Source organism: Cibotium barometz, chromosome 21, assembly GCF_041138505.1.
Source record: "Cibotium barometz isolate CiBa-2024 chromosome 21, ASM4113850v1, whole genome shotgun sequence".
Lineage (NCBI taxonomy): Eukaryota > Viridiplantae > Streptophyta > Polypodiopsida > Cyatheales > Cibotiaceae > Cibotium > Cibotium barometz.
The window spans coordinates 18,448,074-18,466,605 of record NC_141066.1 but is presented as its reverse complement, the minus strand read 5'-3'; the positions used below and the strand labels follow the sequence as shown (position 1 = coordinate 18,466,605).

The window sequence follows — 18,532 nt, the reverse complement described above, 5'->3', positions numbered from 1 at the left end:
TGCTGTATGGAGTGGAGATATGGGGACCCTCAGTGGATCACCACAGCCGAGTTGGTAGCACTGATGGATGGAGATGTATGGAGAGGCCCTTGGTTTCTATGATTTCTCGGATGATTAGGGCCAAGGCCTCCATACCACATGATATTATCCGTGCAGAGATGGCTGCCCCCCCATTGGTAGTAGAGGCACTCATTCGATCAGTCTCCTTTATACATAGTGCTTGGGCTCTCCCTAGAGACAAATATGCTCGCTTAGCCCTACAGTCTTCACGACAGTTGGCATCACAGGGAGACGGATCATGTTGGTATACATAGATGACAGCTTGGTTCCAACTGCATGGCTTTAGTATGGACAAGCTACCTCCATTTCAGTACTCCTTGGATGCACCCTCCCTCTCTCTCACACGAGCAGAGATTACCAGACTTATCAGGCAGGACTTGACTCAGCTGGACACTAGGAGGACATGGATATAGCCGACACACGAGCTTGGTACGAAGATGGCTTTCTATAGAGATCATCTTCTCCAGCTCACAGAGGATGGGTTTGTGATTAGACCCAGCTACATGGATACTCATCTTTCTCATGGGGTACGGTGTGCTATTGGTCAGATGCGCACATCCTCACACCAGCTAGAGATTGAGACTGGCAGATTTAGAGGAGTACCAACTGAGGCCAGGATTTGTCAGTTGTGCCAGATGGAGCCAGAGACAGAGTTACATTACATATGTCACTGTCCAGTATATTATGAGATACGAGGCCGTTTTCACTGCCTGTTCAGAGAGGGTTTCGGACCACTTTCCAGAGTCATGAGATATTAGGATCAGAGATGCCTAGGATTATACTTGCTGGAGCTGCGTAGACATAGAGAGGGTCTGTTGAGAGGGAGGGGATCAGAGAGGGAGAGACACCTACAGAGGCAGATTACAGACTTCTTTCGACTAGAGATTGAGCAATCAGGCCAGCAAACATTGCAGCTAGCACCAGAGTATAGCCGCACCAGAGGTACACTGATTAATCGGGCTATAGAGCTGGGGCGGTCCAGGCACCCCAAGATGAGAGGCCCATCCCGACACCGGCGGAGACTACAACAGAGGATCAGGACCATACTAGCACGGCATGGGAGACATCCAGTCAGAGTACTCACCACGGAGGACATTGAGGAAGAGTACTCACCATGGAGGACATTAAGGATAGCCGCCATCGACCGATGAGAGACATCTTTGGATAGTGATGTATATGATGCTTACCTTTGTTGCTGGAGTTTTCCTTCCCAGATGTTATCCATTTAGAGCTCCTAGTACTTTACTTTTCCTCATAGTTGTTGTTTCAGTTTCAGTTAGTTGTTTAGTTGTTTTAGCTTTTCTTACACAGACATTGTATCAGATCCACCAATTGTTGTAACCTTTTTGGTCTCATGGGTCATTTTGGCCTTCTGAAGACGTCTCTCTCTCTCTCTCTCTCTCTCTCTCTCCGTAGACATAGAGAGGGTCTCCTGAGAGAGAGGGGATCAGAGAGGGAGAGACACCTACAGAGGCAGATTACAGACTTCTTTCGACCAGAGATTGAGCAGTCAGGCCAGCAGGCATTGCAGCTAGCCCCAAAGTACAGCCACACCAGATTGATCGAGCTATAGAGCTGGGGCGGTCCAGGCGCCCCAAGATGAGAGGCCCATCTCGACACCGGCGGAGACTACAATAGAGGATCAGGACCATACTAGCACGGCATGGGAGACGTCCAATGAGAGTACTCACCATGGAGGACATTGAGGATATCCGCCATCGACCGATGAGAGACATCTTTGGATAGTGATGTGTATGATGCTTACCTTTGTTGCTGGAGTTTTCTTCCCAGATGTTATCCATTAGGAGCTCCTAGTACCGTACTTTTCCTCATAGTTGTTTCAGATTCAGTTAGTTGTTTAGTTGTTTTTAGTTTTCCTTACACAGACATTGTATCAGATCCACCAATTGTTGTAACCTTTTTGGTCTCATAGGTCATTTTGGCCTTTTGAAGACGTTAATATATCATTTCATTTCTTTTTTTTTTCGTGAAATGGTGTTTTATATTATTTCACGAAAAAAAAAAAAAAAGAAATGAAATGCTCTCTCTCTCTCTCTCTCTACAGGACGGTTATGGTTGGCCACGTGCTGGCCAAACTCTATGGTGCAGTGCTGGAGCAAGAGCTTAGCTTATATGCTGAGCGAGCAAGTTTACGCTCATCAGGGCAGGCAGGCTTCAGGAGAGCTTTCTCTACCACTGACCATGTATTCACTTTGAGATGTATGATTGATCAGGCCAGAGTGAGGAAGAGAAAGCTCTATTGCTGCTTTGTGGATTTCCGCAAGGCATTTGACACAGTACCACGAGAGAGGCTCTTTCAGCGCCTGCAGTCTCTTGGCATACCAGCAGATATGACATGGGACATCTATGCATTATATGAGCAGGTTCTTGGGCGAGTCAGATGTCCAGGAGGTATGTCCGAGACTATTGCTAGCACCATTGGTGTGAAGCAAGGATGCCCACTTTCCCCCACGCTATTTGGGTTATACATTGATGAGGTGGCTGACTTCATTACACGGGGAGGCGGAGATGGAGTTTATTTAGCAGGTACCTCAGTACATATTATGCTCTATGCTGATGATATTGTATTAGTGTCTGAGTCTCCAGGTGGTCTACAGCAGCATCTACGTGCATGATGGCACGCATGATACGCAGCAAACCGTCAGTACCTCATGACATTATCCGAGCAGAGTTTGCTGCGCCTCCTATGATGGTAGAGGCCATATTTCAAACTATATGCCTGCTAGACAGATTCAGAGAGATGCCACAGGACGGATTGTCATACAGAGCTTTTGAGGCATCTAGACAGCTGGCTGAGGCAGGAGACAGAGGATCATGGTATGCACAGGTCACACATTGGTTCTCACAGCATGGCCTAGACATGGATCATCTACCACCATTCCAGTATGACAGGGATGCACCACATATCCGTCTCTCTCATAGTGAGAGGAACAGAGTATTGAGACAGGATCTATGGCAGCTCTATACACAAGAGACATGGATATCGCCTACACAGCCTCTTCCACCGAAGATGCTATACTACAGAGATCACTTCATGAGTATCACTGATGATGGATTTATAGAGAGGCCTAGATACATGGAGGGCTTTTTACCACACGGCTCCCAAGTGGCTATCGGTCAGCTCAGAGTTTCATCACACCCATTGGAGATTGAGACTGGCAGAGCAGCACGGATCCCCCAAGAGAAGAGGGTATGCAGATTGTGCAGAGAGGAGGTGGAGAGAGGAGCATTATGTATGCAGATGCAGAGCATATACAGCCATCAGAGAGAGATATCCCATTTTATTCAGAGAGCCACATTCCCTACACCAGATCTTTGAGGCAGCAGACCAGCGCATACTGGGTGTTGAAATATACAAGTGAATAGGGTGTGTGTGGGAACAAGCTCTTGGATAGAGGCTGTAAAAGAGAAGATGTAATTGTGAAAGAACCTGTGAAAAGGTGAGAGGAATCTACTGGGAGAGAATAAAGGGTAGCATGAGAGAATTTAGGAGTGTGGAGATATTCTGGGAGATATTCAGGGAAAAGAGAAGAGGTGGAGAGAATCAGGCAAAAGGTGGAGATATTCTGGGAGTGAATCATGGAGAAATCAATGGGATTTTATGCTTGATGTAAACTTTATAAATTGAGGCATAGCCCTAATGAGAATTTGCTGGTTTTTGAGTATCCATGCCTACATTAATCTATTTGCTAATTATTCACTAATTACGTCTTAATCATTTGCTAATCACTTTGTTAATGATGTTGATTCTAGTGTTTGATCCACCATAGCTCATCATTATGCTCAAATTTCAACATGGTATCAGAGCCATGCCTAGAATCCATCAGATTTATGAGCCCATTATTTAATTAATCAAGATTAGTAGAAAATTATAATTTTTCCTCTTTTTTCAATTAGCCTCTGTACCCCCAGCCAGTGGAGGAGCTCCCTCTCCTTGCACACTCAACCATTGCCCAAACCCTTCTAGCCCAAGATAGCTAACCCATAGGAGCTCCAGCCCATCAAATCAGAAGCGCAAACCGCCCACGGAAGCTCCCGATTTTCGCTGATTAAAAAGCTACGTTTTTCTGCAGTAAATCAATGATTTCTACTTCATCAAATCAAATGGGTCTAATTCCTCTTAGCCCCGGGGGTTTTCAAGCATGCTCTACAAGCTGGTGAAGACAGAATTCAGTTTCATCAAGTCTACAGTGAGATCAAAGCTCTTCATCAAATCTACAGGTGACTTTGATAAAACAGAGATTAAGCTTTCATTATTTGGTCAAATCTTGTGTTTCTTGGCTTAATCCTCTACTAGACTCATTGCTATTGATGCCTTTGAAAGCATTTGAGCTCATTTGAAGTGGAAGGCACCAGATCTGGACTCCCCGCATACTCTGTTTTCTGCACACAAACCAGAGCATTAATTTGCTAATCAGTGATTAATCAGTGCTAATCATTGTATTTTGGTGCAATTGAGTGTTCAAATTAACCATTAGGTATCTGATACAGATCCCTATAACTTCAGATTGCAAATCGGAGTTGGTTTGATACTCCAACCATCCCGTACAAATTGGTTACCCTTGATTTAATGTAATTTCTAGGAAAATTGTGCTGATAAATTTGTGAAAATCATCATTTTGCATTTAACCCTTGGTTAATGCCTGTAAATCTCACTCAAATTCAAGATTATTCACAGCCAGAGTTGCATTTGGGAATGTGCATGAGAATGAATGCTATACGCATTATGTATTGGGCACATTGCATCAGTGTAAAAATGGGAACAGACACTGCCCTTGTCCAGAATAAGGCAAGAGGTAAGACCTCCCGCATAAATTTGGGTTTGCATTACATAATGATACAAAATAAACATAAAAAGCCCAAAGGAACTGTCAGCAAAACATTGAAACATGTTGCTCACATGGAGCAAAATGACCTGACGGACGAGCTCATGGCCCCAGCCATGGAAGAAGAAGAATATCTCTTCCCAAGAAGAGGATCCACACCGAGAAGAAGATCTAAAGGAAGACATGGACACGAGAAGAGAAGCTGCCACGAGAAGAGAAGCTGCCCTAAGAAGACTGGAAGAAGAGACGGACGCGTGGAGAGATGCTGCCACGACAAGAAGACTGAAGACAAGAGAAGATGTGAGGCTCCAAAGAGTGAGGAGCCATGTGAAAATCTCTGAGAGAGAGAGAGAGAGAGACCCCACAACCCAATGTAACCTGCCCCAACAAAGTAAAACCACCTCTGAGCCACCGATGATGTAGGCCACGTGGTAGATGTATGTGTGAGCACTTTAGTCAAGGTCGCGGGCACTTATAGTAGCCTTGGACACATAGAGAGAGAGAGAGAGTGTCAAGGACTATGGAGTTTAGGGACTTGAGGCACTGGTTGCGGACTGTCAAGTAAGAAAGAAACTTGATACAGGGTCCAGGTGTGCTGAGATAACTTGAAGGGAGGAGTAGACACTGGTCGCGGACTACCAAGTAAGGGGAGGCAAACTTGGTATAGGGTCTAGGTGTTCTAGGAGTATTCACTTGAGGGGAGGTGTTGAAATATACAAGTGAATAGGGTGTGTGTGGGAACAAGCTCTTGGATAGAGGCTGTAAAAGAGAAGATGTAATTGTGAAAGAACCTGTGAAAAGGTGAGAAGAATCTACTGGGAGAGAATAAAGGGTAGCATGAGAGAATTTAGGAGTGTGGAGATATTCTGGGAGATATTCAGGGAAAAGAGAAGAGGTGGAGAGAATCAGGCAAAAGGTGGAGATATTCTGGGAGTGAATCATGGAGAAATCAATGGGATTTGATGCTTGATGTAAACTCTATAAATTGAGGCATAGCCCTAATGAGAATTTGCTGGTTTTTGAGTATCCATGCCTACATTAATCTATTTGCTAATTATTCACTAATTACGTCTTAATCATTTGCTAATCACTTTTGTTAATGATGTTGATTCTAGTGTTTGATCCACCATAGCTCATCATTATGCTCAAATTTCAACACTGGGGAGAAACATTCTAGACATACAGCGCCACAGAGAGACATTATTACAGGCTCAGACAGCTCTAGAGGGGGGGCGACAGACACAGATTACTACATTTTTTCAAAGATCCATCCCCCTCCCAGCCCTACACGGCAGGGAATTACTCTCCAGAGAGCAGAGACACTTAGAGCCCGCAGGAGACAGAGGACACCTGGCTTTCGGACACCACGCCTATACCAGAGAGAGATGACAGAGATCAAAGCTCAGTTTCACAGAGAGGGTGCGGAGCGACTGGCTCGCTTCAGAGCACACCCAGGCATGTTCTTCAGGGAGCTGTGGACACCCCCTTCATTGATGTACACCATTTTATACCCCCAGTATGGTACAGGATGGAGCTAGCTAGGTTGCATATCATGATTGTATACTCCATGCATATAGCTTTGCATTCTCCTAGTAGTAGAGCTCCATCCCCTGCACACCCAAATTCAGCTTTTTTGTTCAGTACTTTTTCATTTTGTTGGGATACCCCATACAGGTACTCCGATTTGTCTCATAGGCCGAGTTCGGTCTTTTGGAAGACGTTAATAAAATCTCTCTCTCTCTCTCTCTCTCTCTCTCTCTCTCTCTCTCTCTCTCTCATTCTCATTGAGGTTGGAATCAGATGTCTTCTTATTCTCCTTGATTAGTGCCTTCATTGCCGCCTTGAAGCACGGGTCACGGACCTTGAACAAGAGAACACAGCACTCAAGGAGGAGGTGAGTGCATTGAAAGTGGGACTCGTAGCCGTCAAGAACACCGAGAAGGAAGAAGGGGAGATCAATGAGAACACTCTCACGGCCATCAAAGAAGCGATCTCCAAGGAGATCACAAAGGACATGGAGAGAAAACTCGAAGCCAAGCAGTCAGGATGGGTTGAGGTGGTGAAGAAGAACATCCGCAAAGAAGTGAGGGAGGAGACTCAAAGGGAAGAACATCAAATCATTCACACCACCATTGAATAGGAGAACATGAGGCATGCCCGCCGCCTCAACATTCGAGTCACAGGTATAGCCGAGACACCCAACTCCACTCCCGAGAAAGATGGACAGCTTCTATGCATGAAGCTAGGCTACAGGGAAGAGGACCCTCTCCCCTTCACCAAAGCATGGAGAGCCGAGAAAGACTCAACACGCAAGCGAGCCCTCATCCTACAGTTTGCAGGAGAGACGAAGAGGGTCACCTTCATGAGGAAGAGAGTCATACTACGAGGCTTAGAGGAAGCTCCTATTTTCTTGGATGATGATCTCACGAGGATGCAGCTAGAGCATAGGAGAGCTTGCATGCCACAAGTTTTACACGCGAGGAGAGAAGGCAAGAAGGCCTTCTATCGACATGGTTGGGTCATCATTGATGGCCGGCCCATGGATTAGCGGTTTGGGGCCTATGGGACATAGACCACGCCACTGACAGAGATACACATGGCAGTATGGAACTGTAATGGTTCACTATGGGTGCAGCCTGGACGACTGGAGCATGTTATGGTGGGGAGAGACATCATACTTCTGACAGAGACACATCAGAGCCCAGAGAGATAGCTACCTCGAGTAGAGGGATTCCAGTGGGAGTCAGCATACAGGAGAACCACACGCCAGGGTACCTCGAGAGGGTCGGGGGGAGTAGCAGTTCTATTTAGACGGGAGCTACAGGGGAGACTGAGAGTGGTAGCACAGGATCCAGAGGCCAGATACATGTGGATCAGCTTACAGCTCTCACAAGACAGGGTTATATACATAGCCCTATGTTACTTTCCTCCATCAGGATCCTCCTATGTCATTACAGAGGACATGCCACAGGAGGAGGAGAGAGGAGCCTCGCCATACACTTGTCTATCACTCAAAGGAGATTATGCATTATTCTACACTAGGGGGAAGTATTTCTTACGGGTGACTTCAATGCCCACACACAGAGCAAACAGTGTGAGGTGTATGACTATGATGACATGGAGATCCTCCACCCTATGGATCCAAAGGAGATAGGGGCTAGTCGGGCATCAGAGGACACTGGACCAGACAAAGGACATTATGGGGATCACTTACTAGAAATGGGAGCCAGGCATCGTCTCGTTATTTATAACGGGATGCTACAGTGGCCGGGATCAGGAGGGCTAACATGCTTCCCACATGGGGGTCATACACGGACCAAGGGCACGGTGGTGGACTACATCATGGGGTCTTTGGAGGCATCACAGCTTGTCACCTCATTCTCCGTTCCACCTCGTCCTATTGGGGCAGATCAGACATACTTGGCATTTTCACTAGCCGAATCACCAGTATCACCAGCCCCCCACATACCGACGCCACACACTACCATCTACTTCACACATGACATGGCAGACATATACACTGGCAGAGTAGAGGATGGGCTCCTACTCATGGATCCCCTGGTGAATGGGAGAGAGAGAGAGAGAGAGTTGTGGGGATAAGTCAACTCATGATATGAGTGTGTGACTCCCCTATCACACATGTATATTGCACTAGTACACATAGTGCACTTAGTACATTAAAAGTACTAAGTGTACTATGTACTATAACTTATGGGCTTGTACACACTATAAGGGTGGGCATTATGCCTTTACCCCAACAACCTCCCACTTAAAGGCAAAGTGCCCTTAAGTAAAGGAAAAGAAAAATCAGCATGTACATGATAATATACAAGGCCATATCAAGGCTGAAAACTGGCCTCATCCAATGCCCATCAAGTGTCTGCAATGAGCAAACCGCTCCGGAGGCAAACTCTTTGTCAACAGATCAGCCGGGTTGTCATCCGTATGAATCTTAACAAGCTGAATTTGCTTGTTCTCTATCACCTCTCTGATGAAGTGATACTTCACATCCACATGCTTCGTCTTTGCATGAAAGACAGGGTTCTTTGCCAACCGGATGGCACTCTGACTATCACAATGCAACAATGGAATATCCCCTGTATAACCCAAATCAACCACTAACCGAGATAGCCATAATGCCTCCTTGCAAGCCTCTGTGGCTGCAATATACTCGGCCTCTGTAGTAGATAAGGCTGTGCACTTCTGCATCCTGGATATCCATGACACAGCACCTCCTGTGAATGTAAACACATAACCGGTAGTAGACTTCCGGTTATCTGGATGACCGGCATAATCCGAATCCGTGTAACCATGCACTAATGCATCCTGTTTGCCAAAACAAATGCACATATCCTGTGTGCCCTTCAGGTATCTCATGACACCTTTCACTGCTTCCCAATGCTTCTTGCCAGGGTTGGCCATGTATCTAGAAACCACTCCCACTGCAAATGCAATGTCCGGCCTAGTAGCAACCATGGCATACATGAGACTGCCACAAGCTGAAGCATACGGAACCTTGGCCATATCAGCCCTGTCTCTATCTGACTGTGGGCTGTCCATAGCACTGAGTTTCACATATGGAGGCAAAGGAGTACTAGTCTTCTTCCCCCCGTCCATATTGAACCTCTGCAAAACTTTGCCAATGTATTCCTTCTGAGACAAATACAACACATGCTGATTTCTGTCCCGAAGTATCCGCATACCCAAAATGTGATTTACATCACCCAAATCCTTCATATCAAAGGTCTGATGCAGCCTCTGCTTCAAGGCATCCATCTCCTTACGAGATTTCCCGGCAATCAACATATCATCAACATACAAGATGAGGATCAATAGACTGCCATCCAAAGCTTTCTTGGTGTATAAGCAGTGATCTATGTCACTTCTCCTGAATTTCTGTGATTTCATGAATGTATCAAATTTATGATACTATTTCCTTGGTGCCTGTTTGAGCCCATAAAGACTCTTTTTCAGCTTGCATACAAGCTTCTCCTTTCCACTCACTGCATAACCCTCTGGCTGTTGCATATATATCTCCTCATGGAGATCACCGTGAAGAAAAGCAGTCTTCACATCCATCTGAATCAAGTCCAGATCATCATGTGCAACAAAGCTAACACAGCTCTAAGTGTGGTCATTTTGACCACTGGAGAGAAGATCTCATCAAAGTCCACACCATATTCCTGCTTGAAGCCCTTAGCCACTAACCTGGCTTTGTACCTTGGCTTTGCATCAGGTGCAACTTTGAGCCTGTAAACCCACTTGCATGGCAAAACTTTCTTGCCTGCAGGCAAATGCACCAACTTCCATGTTCCATTTTTGTGCAGAGAATCCATCTCTGACTTCATGGCACGCTCCCAAAGAGCCTTGTCTGCCCTCTGTAAAGCCTCCTTATAACATGAGGGCTCCCCACAGTCAGTGAGCATCAAGTAGTCAACCCCTGGAACAAACCTGTCCAGGGGCTCTGGAGGGTCTTGTGGACCTCCATACCCAATGACCATCATTTGCAGGTTGCTGTCCAGCCTGCATATCACCCATCGGTGGCTCCTGTTCCATGCCATAAGGCTGAAAAATCATGCCCGGTATCTCCTCTAACTGTGGTATATCCATAGGGATATCTTCTGTCATCTCTGGCTGTCCATTTGGACCATTTTCAGCACCATTTAAGGGCTGGTTTTGCTGCTGTAATGGCTGATTTACAGCCCTTGGTTGTTGTCCATGATGTCCATCATCATCAAAGATGACTCTGCCAGGCTCCTGTTGCCTTGCAGGCTCCTTATACATGCATGTTTCATCAAAAATGACATCATTGCTGCGTATAATCTTTCTATTCACGGGATCCCAAAGTCTATACCCCATTTCACCTCTGTCACCATATCCTAGGAATATGCATTTGTGAGACTTAAGATCAAGTTTGGTGTGCATTTCCCTGCGTATGTGCACGTACGCAACGCAACCAAACACTCTCAAGTGCTTGTATGACGGAGGCTTCCCTGTCCATACTTCCTCTGGCACTTTCCCACCAAGCCTCGTGTTAGGTGACCTGTTTATAAGGTGAACAGCTGTCATAACAGCTTCAGCCCAAAAACCATGAGGTAATGCAGCATGTGACAACATAGAACGGACCTTCTCCTGAATGGTCCTGTTCATCCTCTCTGCTATCCCGTTTTGTGGAGGATCATAAGGAGTAGAGAGCTCCCTCTTGATGCCTTTAGCATCACAAAAGTCCTGAAACTGTTTGGACATATACTCTCCACCATTGTCGGAACGCAAAGCCTTCAGTGTTTTGCCAGTTTGATTCTCAACAAGAGCAACAAACTTCTCAAACACTGAGAATGTATCACTCTTCAAACGAAGAGGATAAACCCACACCTTGCGTGTGGCATCATCTATAAAAGACACAAAATATTTTGCCCCTCCCAAAGAAAGCTGAGGCATCTCACATACATCTGTATGCACAAGCTCTAGCTGAGCATCTTTCTGTCCAAGAGCTTTCTTGTTGGGGCACTGCAGTTGCCTGCCATATATACAATGCTCACAAAACTGAAAACTTGAAAACTTTAGAGAAGGCAAGTAACCCAAACGAGACAATTGCTCCATTCCCTTGACACTCATGTGTCCCAACCGGCTATGCCACACAGAAATTTCCGGCAGCTCGGTTGCATTTACATTAGCATGGTGACAAACACCTGCATGCATGAAGTAAAGAGTGTCCACCTCTAGCAACAACCAGTGAGCCCTTACTAATCTTCCACTTTCCACGACCAAATGTGGTAACATAACCAGCATCATCAAGCTGTCCAGTAGAAAGCAGGTTCTTCTTGATCTCAGGCACATGCCTGACATCATGGAGCATAAGCTGTGAGCCATCTGAAAACACAAGCCTCACATCACCTCTGCCAAGAATCTTGCATGCATGGTTGTCACCCAAATAAACTACTCCTTCATTGCCAGCAGTATACCTGACAAACAAGTCTCTGCAACCTGTGACATGAAAGGAGGCACTTGAATCAATGATCCATGAGTGCATACCATGACCATCTCCTGTAAGAAGTGAATGGGCATCAAGTGAAGACGTGAATAGGACCTCATCCTCACTGTCACCTGCATGTGACACATTGACTTCTTCAATCTTGACTCCACTTTTGCCCTTTTGCTTTGCATCTTTGGCTTCATCTTTGTCTTTGTCTTTGCCTTTTCCCTTTTCCTTTTGATCATTTTTCCATTTGTAGCATTGCTTTTTAATGTGTCTCTTCTTGCCACAATAATGGCATTCCAAGTCCTTTTTAGAGCGAGACTTGCTCCTTCCCCGTTCTTGGCTTCTACCCCTTTGCTGGGATCTCCCACGTGCATTCATTGCATTGGACTTTCCAACAGAATTATTCTTTCTGTTCATCTCTTCTTGAAGAAGAGCACCCTCAACATATGCATATGACAGCATAGCATTCGAATTGCTAGTGGCTGTCCTGAATGTGTCCCAACTCTCTGGCAAAGTGCATAAGAGAAAAGTGGCTTTGAACTCATCGTCCATTGCCAACTTTTGATTTATAACTTGGCTGACAATACCATTAAACTCATTTAGATGGGCTATCATAGACGCCCCTTCCTTCATCTGAAGACCTATGAGTTTCTTCAACCAATACACTTTGCTTGAGGCACTTTGCTGGGCATACAAGTCCTGCAATCTTTGCCACATTCCCCAAGCTATCTTCTCTTCACGAATGCTGAAAAGTAAAGAGTCTGACACAGACAACATGATAGTAGATCTTGCCAGCTCATCCATATCTTCCCACTCTTCAGCAGTAAGAGAAGCGGGCATTACACCCCTTTCTTTGATAGGCTTGTGCTGCTTCTTCTGGAGCAACACATTATAGCACTGGGTTTGCCAAATATCATAGTTATGTGAGCCTTCAAGCTTCTTGATGTGAAGCAATGAAGAGCTCTCACCTGTGGTTGCCATAGCAATATGCAACCTGTCAATGCCTGACTCCCTGCAAAATGTGCAAACACTGCACCAAAAGCACACAAAGTGCTCACAGTTGTTCTCCCAAGCTTTATCTCCCACTGCGGAAGCACAAATGCAACTCTACTCCCACTGTATGTGATCAAATCAGCAAAATCTGGTTGCTGCAGATTTAGGACAGCACCTTAAATGTGCTCTGTTGCCCTTCCAAAGTACTGTACAACAGTACCAAGTGCTCACCTGTGATGTACCAAACCTGTACCGACAAGTACAGCAGCTGAAATTGAACCTTTTCCTCACTCAAATTAGTGTACAGCCATGCCAAAACTTGTACAAAGCTGTACCAAATCTATACCAGCAGGTACAGTAGCAATAAATGCTCTCGTGGCTGTCCAAATGAGTGAAAATCAGACTTTTACAGTCCCGAACACTGCATACAACATTCCCGAACAGAAATTGGGCAAAAGCCCCTTGACTGCAAGCTGATTTCTGAGGATTCAAGGCATAAATGTCTTGCCTGCTGCTTTGCCAAGCTTAACAAGCATAAAATCTTGAAAAGCCCCTTGATTTAAGATCAATTTCTGATCATACATGGTACATTGACGCACATGAAGGCATCCAGAGTCTTCGCGATGCTTCCCCCTGGCCACATATACATCCAATACATGAAAGCCCCTTGTTTTACAGGCACATTGAGTGCTTGTAAGGCATCAACACATTGCCCAAAGCATGCAAACGAGTGCTTGCATGCAAATCAATACAATCGGCACAAAAGCCCCTTGATTTGCACTGCAATTTGCTGCAATTTTGCCCAAATGTGCGATTTCTCACATCATACAGCATGTATGAGTGCTTAATTGCACAATTACATCAAAAGCCCCAAATTTCGACATCCAATTTCCTGCAAATTGATCCTGATTGTGACCAATGTCACCCAATTTTGCCAATTTTGGGTGACATTGGGTGACCAATGTCACCCAATTTTGCCAATTTTGCTCAGAAATTGAGCAATTCGGCACCTGTATCTGCTCAATTGATGACTGTACTTGCTCAATTGCAAATCCAAAAAAAAAATTTGAAGCAGAATACCTTGTAATTTCTGATTTTTTTTTGTTGCAGAAAAAAAAGTGGGTAATGAATTTGGTGCTGCTCTGCAAAAATCTGATGCTGTTTGTGTTGATGGAGTTGGCTGCACTGCAGATTTAGATCACCTGCAGGTACTGTACGGGCTGGGCTGCGTAGCTCTCCTCAGCAGGTGACGTGGAGCTGAGCGCCTACTTACAAGTTGAATGCACGGCGTTCTTCTTCGCTCGCCTGCCTACCAGCTGAATGCACGGCGTTCTTCTTCGCTCGCCTGCCTACCAGCTGCCACGCCATCGCTCCCAGCTTCTGCAGGTTACTACAGTGCTTACGCTCCCAGCTTCTGAAGGACGTGTGTTCGATCCACGGGTATTCGCCTGGGTTCCCCTTCGCGCTACGGGTGCTTTCCTTCGCTCACGCCTAGTAGCCAAATAACGCCTGTTGTATTGACGCCCGGTTACGTGTCCGCAGCCTTCGCCTGTGTTCGCTCGCTGATGAGCGCCACTCGCCTACAGCAGCAGCCGCTGGTGGCCACAAAGCGCAACAGGCGAACAAGCAAGGCGTTAGACGCCTGGCCACAGGCGTGTCACCACTCGTGCGTGTGCTGATTCTGCTGCTCGCTTACAGACTCTCCGCAGCCTGTTCTCTTCACGTGCTCGCCCAGCCCTAGACCACGTGCTCGCACAAAGGCTCTTCACGACTGCTGGCTCGACTGTGTGCTCCAGTTGAAGGCTCTGATACCAGTTGAAAGGGAGAGAGAATTAGGGTTAGAGATTCATGTGGGAGACATACACAGAGAGAACAAGGAAGAGAGAGAGAGAGAGAGTTGTGGGGATAAGTCAACTCATGATATGAGTGTGTGACTCCCCTATCACACATGTATATTGCACTAGTACACATAGTGCACTTAGTACATTAAAAGTACTAAGTGTACTATGTACTATAACTTATGGGCTTGTACACACTATAAGGGATGGGAGAGAGAATTAGGGTTAGAGATTCATGTGGGAGACATACACAGAGAGAACAAGTGAGAGAGAGAGAGAGAGTTGTGGGGATAAGTCAACTCATGATATGAGTGTGTGACTCCCCTATCACACATGTATATTGCACTAGTACACATAGTGCACTTAGTACATTAAAAGTACTAAGTGTACTATGTACTATAACTTATGGGCTTGTACACACTGTAAGGGTGGGCATTATGCCTTTACCCCAACACCTGGCACCTATGGATACCATTACAGCCTAGCTGGCATCACTCCTACACACAGCTGCATTACAGAGCTTCCCACATCGTGTCCACTCAGGAGAGCCTGCAAGATCTAGGACTATGCCCCAGAACAGATGGTATGATGACGAGTGCAGAGCCCTATACTCACGGCTTTCCTATAGAGAGCCTTGGGAGCCATCACAGAGCAGGAGTCGAGGAGAGAGATGAGGAGACTTACTCGCCGCAAAAGGCGGGCCTTCGCAGAGATACAGGAGCTAGAGATCTTCCATTTCTTCATGAGTAGAGATAGCCCTATCTCATGGCGGCACTTCAGAGAGCCCCGGACACCGACACCCATTGCAGAGCCACAGACATGGCACACATATGCAGAGGGCCTATACCATGCCCCACAGCAGCCACCTATACCTCAACCACAGGAGCCTCGACCTACCACAGCTAGCCACCTATACCTCAACCACACAAGCCTCGACCTACCACAGCTAGCTTCTTTACCCACTCGATGGTAAAGGAAGCTATCCGCCGCCTACAGCATGGATGGGCCGCCGACCATATCGACCTACAGGGTGAGCATCTCATATATGCAGTAGATTCTTTGGCTCCTTTTCTTGCACACCTGTTTAACAAGGCACTAGCAGAGGGTTTGCCTGTGGAGTGGACGATGCACACCATTGTGCCGATCCACAAAACAGGGGATATGCTCGATCCGAGCAACTACAGGACGGTTATGGTTGGCCACGTGTTGGCCAAACTCTATGGTGCAGTGCTGGAGCAAGAGCTTAGCTTATATGCTGAGCGAGCAGGTATACGCTCATCAGGACAGACAAGCTTCAGGAGAGCTTTCTCTACCACTGACCATGTATTCACTTTGAGATGTATGATTGATCAGGCCAGAGTGAGGAAGAGAAAGCTCTATTGCTGCTTTGTGGATTTCCGCAAGGCATTTGACACAGTACCACGAGAGAGGCTCTTTCAGCGCCTGCAGTCTCTTGGCATACCAGCAGATATGACATGGGGCATCTATGCATTATATGAGCAGGTTTTTGGGCGAGTCAGATACCCAGGAGGTATGTCCGAGACTATTGCTAGCACCATTGGTGTGAAGCAAGGATGCCCACTTTCTCCCACGCTATTTGGGTTATACATTGATGAGGTGGCTGACTTCATTACACGGGGAGGTGGAGATTGAGTTGATCTAGCAGGTACCTCAGTACATATTATGCTTTATGCTGAACCTATCACCTGCCAAGACACATGGCACTCCTATGCACGCTCCCTCTATCATATCCCCCATCAGCCACCCCTACCCCCACCACCAGACCCCCGCCCCACCACCTCCACCTTCTTCACAAAGGGCATGGTCCTCAAGGCCATTTGTAGACTACGCAATGGGCAAGACCAAGATCATGAGGGACTCATTGCCAAGTACATCTCGCATGCCCATGATACCCTAGCGCCCCTACTAGCCTACATGTTCAATAGAGCCCTTTGTGAAGGATTTCCACCCTCTTCGTCCACCAACACCATCACCCCCATCCTCAAAGCCAAAGATCCACTTGATCCTAATAAATACAGGACGATCACACCCACACATTGGCCAAGTTCTATGGATCAGTGCTAGAGGCGGAGCTCAGTTCATTTGCAGAGAGCCAGGGATGCAGAGCCTCAGGACAGGCTAGCTTTCGGAGGAGCTACTCTACCCTTGATCACATCTTCAACCTCCGTGCCATCATCAAGGAGGGTAGAGCATGACACCAGAGGATTTACTGCTGCTTTGTGGATTTCCGCAAAGCTTTTGATACTGTACCCCGAGCCCGCCTCTTACACCGTCTACAAGAGAACGGAGTCCCATCTGACATGGTTTGGAGCATCATCGCCCTCTATGAGTCCGTCACCGGACAAGTGAGAGCCCCAGGAGGTTTCCAACACCATTGGGGTGAAACAGGGCTGCCCTCTATCACCCACTCTTTTCGGCCTCTACATTGACGAGATCTCGAGCTTCATTGATGGATTAGACAGGGCTGGTCCCACACTGGCAGGCATATTGATCCCCATACTACTTTATGCAAATGACATCGTCCTCCTCTCAGACTTAGCCGAAGGGCTTCAGAGACAGTTGGATGCCTTACATGACTTTTGCACTCAGCGGGACCTCTCTGTTAACCTTGGTAAAACCAAGGTAATGGTCTTCAATACCTCCCGCCTCGTCACATCCAGATTGAGCTTCACATATAGAGGGGATCCTGTGGAGATTGTCTCATCCTATGTCTACCTTGGTGTCGCTTTCAGTGGCCCACGCTTTACCATGCTTCCCGCAGCACATGTTAGAGTGACGCGGGGATATGCAGCCTTGAGCTTACTTGAGCGGCAATGCTTCCAGGCACATTTCCAGGAGCCCAGGACGAAGGGCTGGCTTTTTGACACCCTCGTCACACCAGCCTTGATGTATGGAGCAGCAGCTTTCTGGGAGCCAGATTTATCCGATGAGGATTGGCAGCAAGTTGAGAGGCCCCAAGTCATGATGTTCTTCTGTATGATCCGCAGCAAACCATCAATCCCACACCAGATTATCGAGGAAGAGTTTGTTGCAGCCCCGATGCTGGTGGAGGCACTCTTCCAGACAGTCACGTACCTTCATCCCATCAGTCACATGGATCCCCACAGGTACCCGAGGCTTGCCCTGGAGTCCTCTAGACAGCTCGCACTTGAGGGGCACTCTGGAGTATGGTATGCACTGGTTTCCACTTGGTTCTCAGTATATGGGCTTTGCATGGACCGCCTACCCCTCCCTTCAGTACAGTTTGGACTCCCCTTTTTTTCGGCTGTCTCACGAGGATATCAACCGGGTTATACGGTCAGATCTTCTTAGCCTCTACACACATTGTACATGGATCACACCCCCGGAGCTCCCCACGAAGATGCACTTTTAGAGAGACCACTCACTGAGGATAGATTCATCCAACAGCCGGGCTACTTGAGTGTTCACATGTCCCATGCCATGCGGATTGCGATTGGCCAGATACGGGTTTCTTCCCACCACCTCAAAGTGGAGACAGGTAGAGTTGAGCGCATCTTCAGAGCCAGGAAGCTTGTACGGGCACCCAGAGAGGAGAGGATCTGCCGACTATGCCACACAGAGGTTGAGACGGAGGAGCATTACATATGCCGTTGCCCAATATACTATGAGATCCGCGGGAGGTTTCACTGTCTATTTCGTGAGGGATTCGGTCCACTCTTGAGACACAGGCCCCGGCCACCCCGCCCCCTCCCTCGGCAGCCAACCATCACCAGTTTCTTCCGGACCTAGGAGGTGGAGGAAACCGACATAGTGGATCTTGTGGACCCTCCACG

At 47.0% G+C, this 18,532-nt stretch overlaps 1 protein-coding gene across 3 annotated transcripts in view; it reads right to left on the bottom strand.

The window, feature by feature from the left end:
- Positions 1-18,532, bottom strand: part of LOC147626918 (uncharacterized) — a 113,330-nt gene that overhangs the window by 61,164 nt on the left and 33,634 nt on the right. The window lies entirely within an intron of this gene.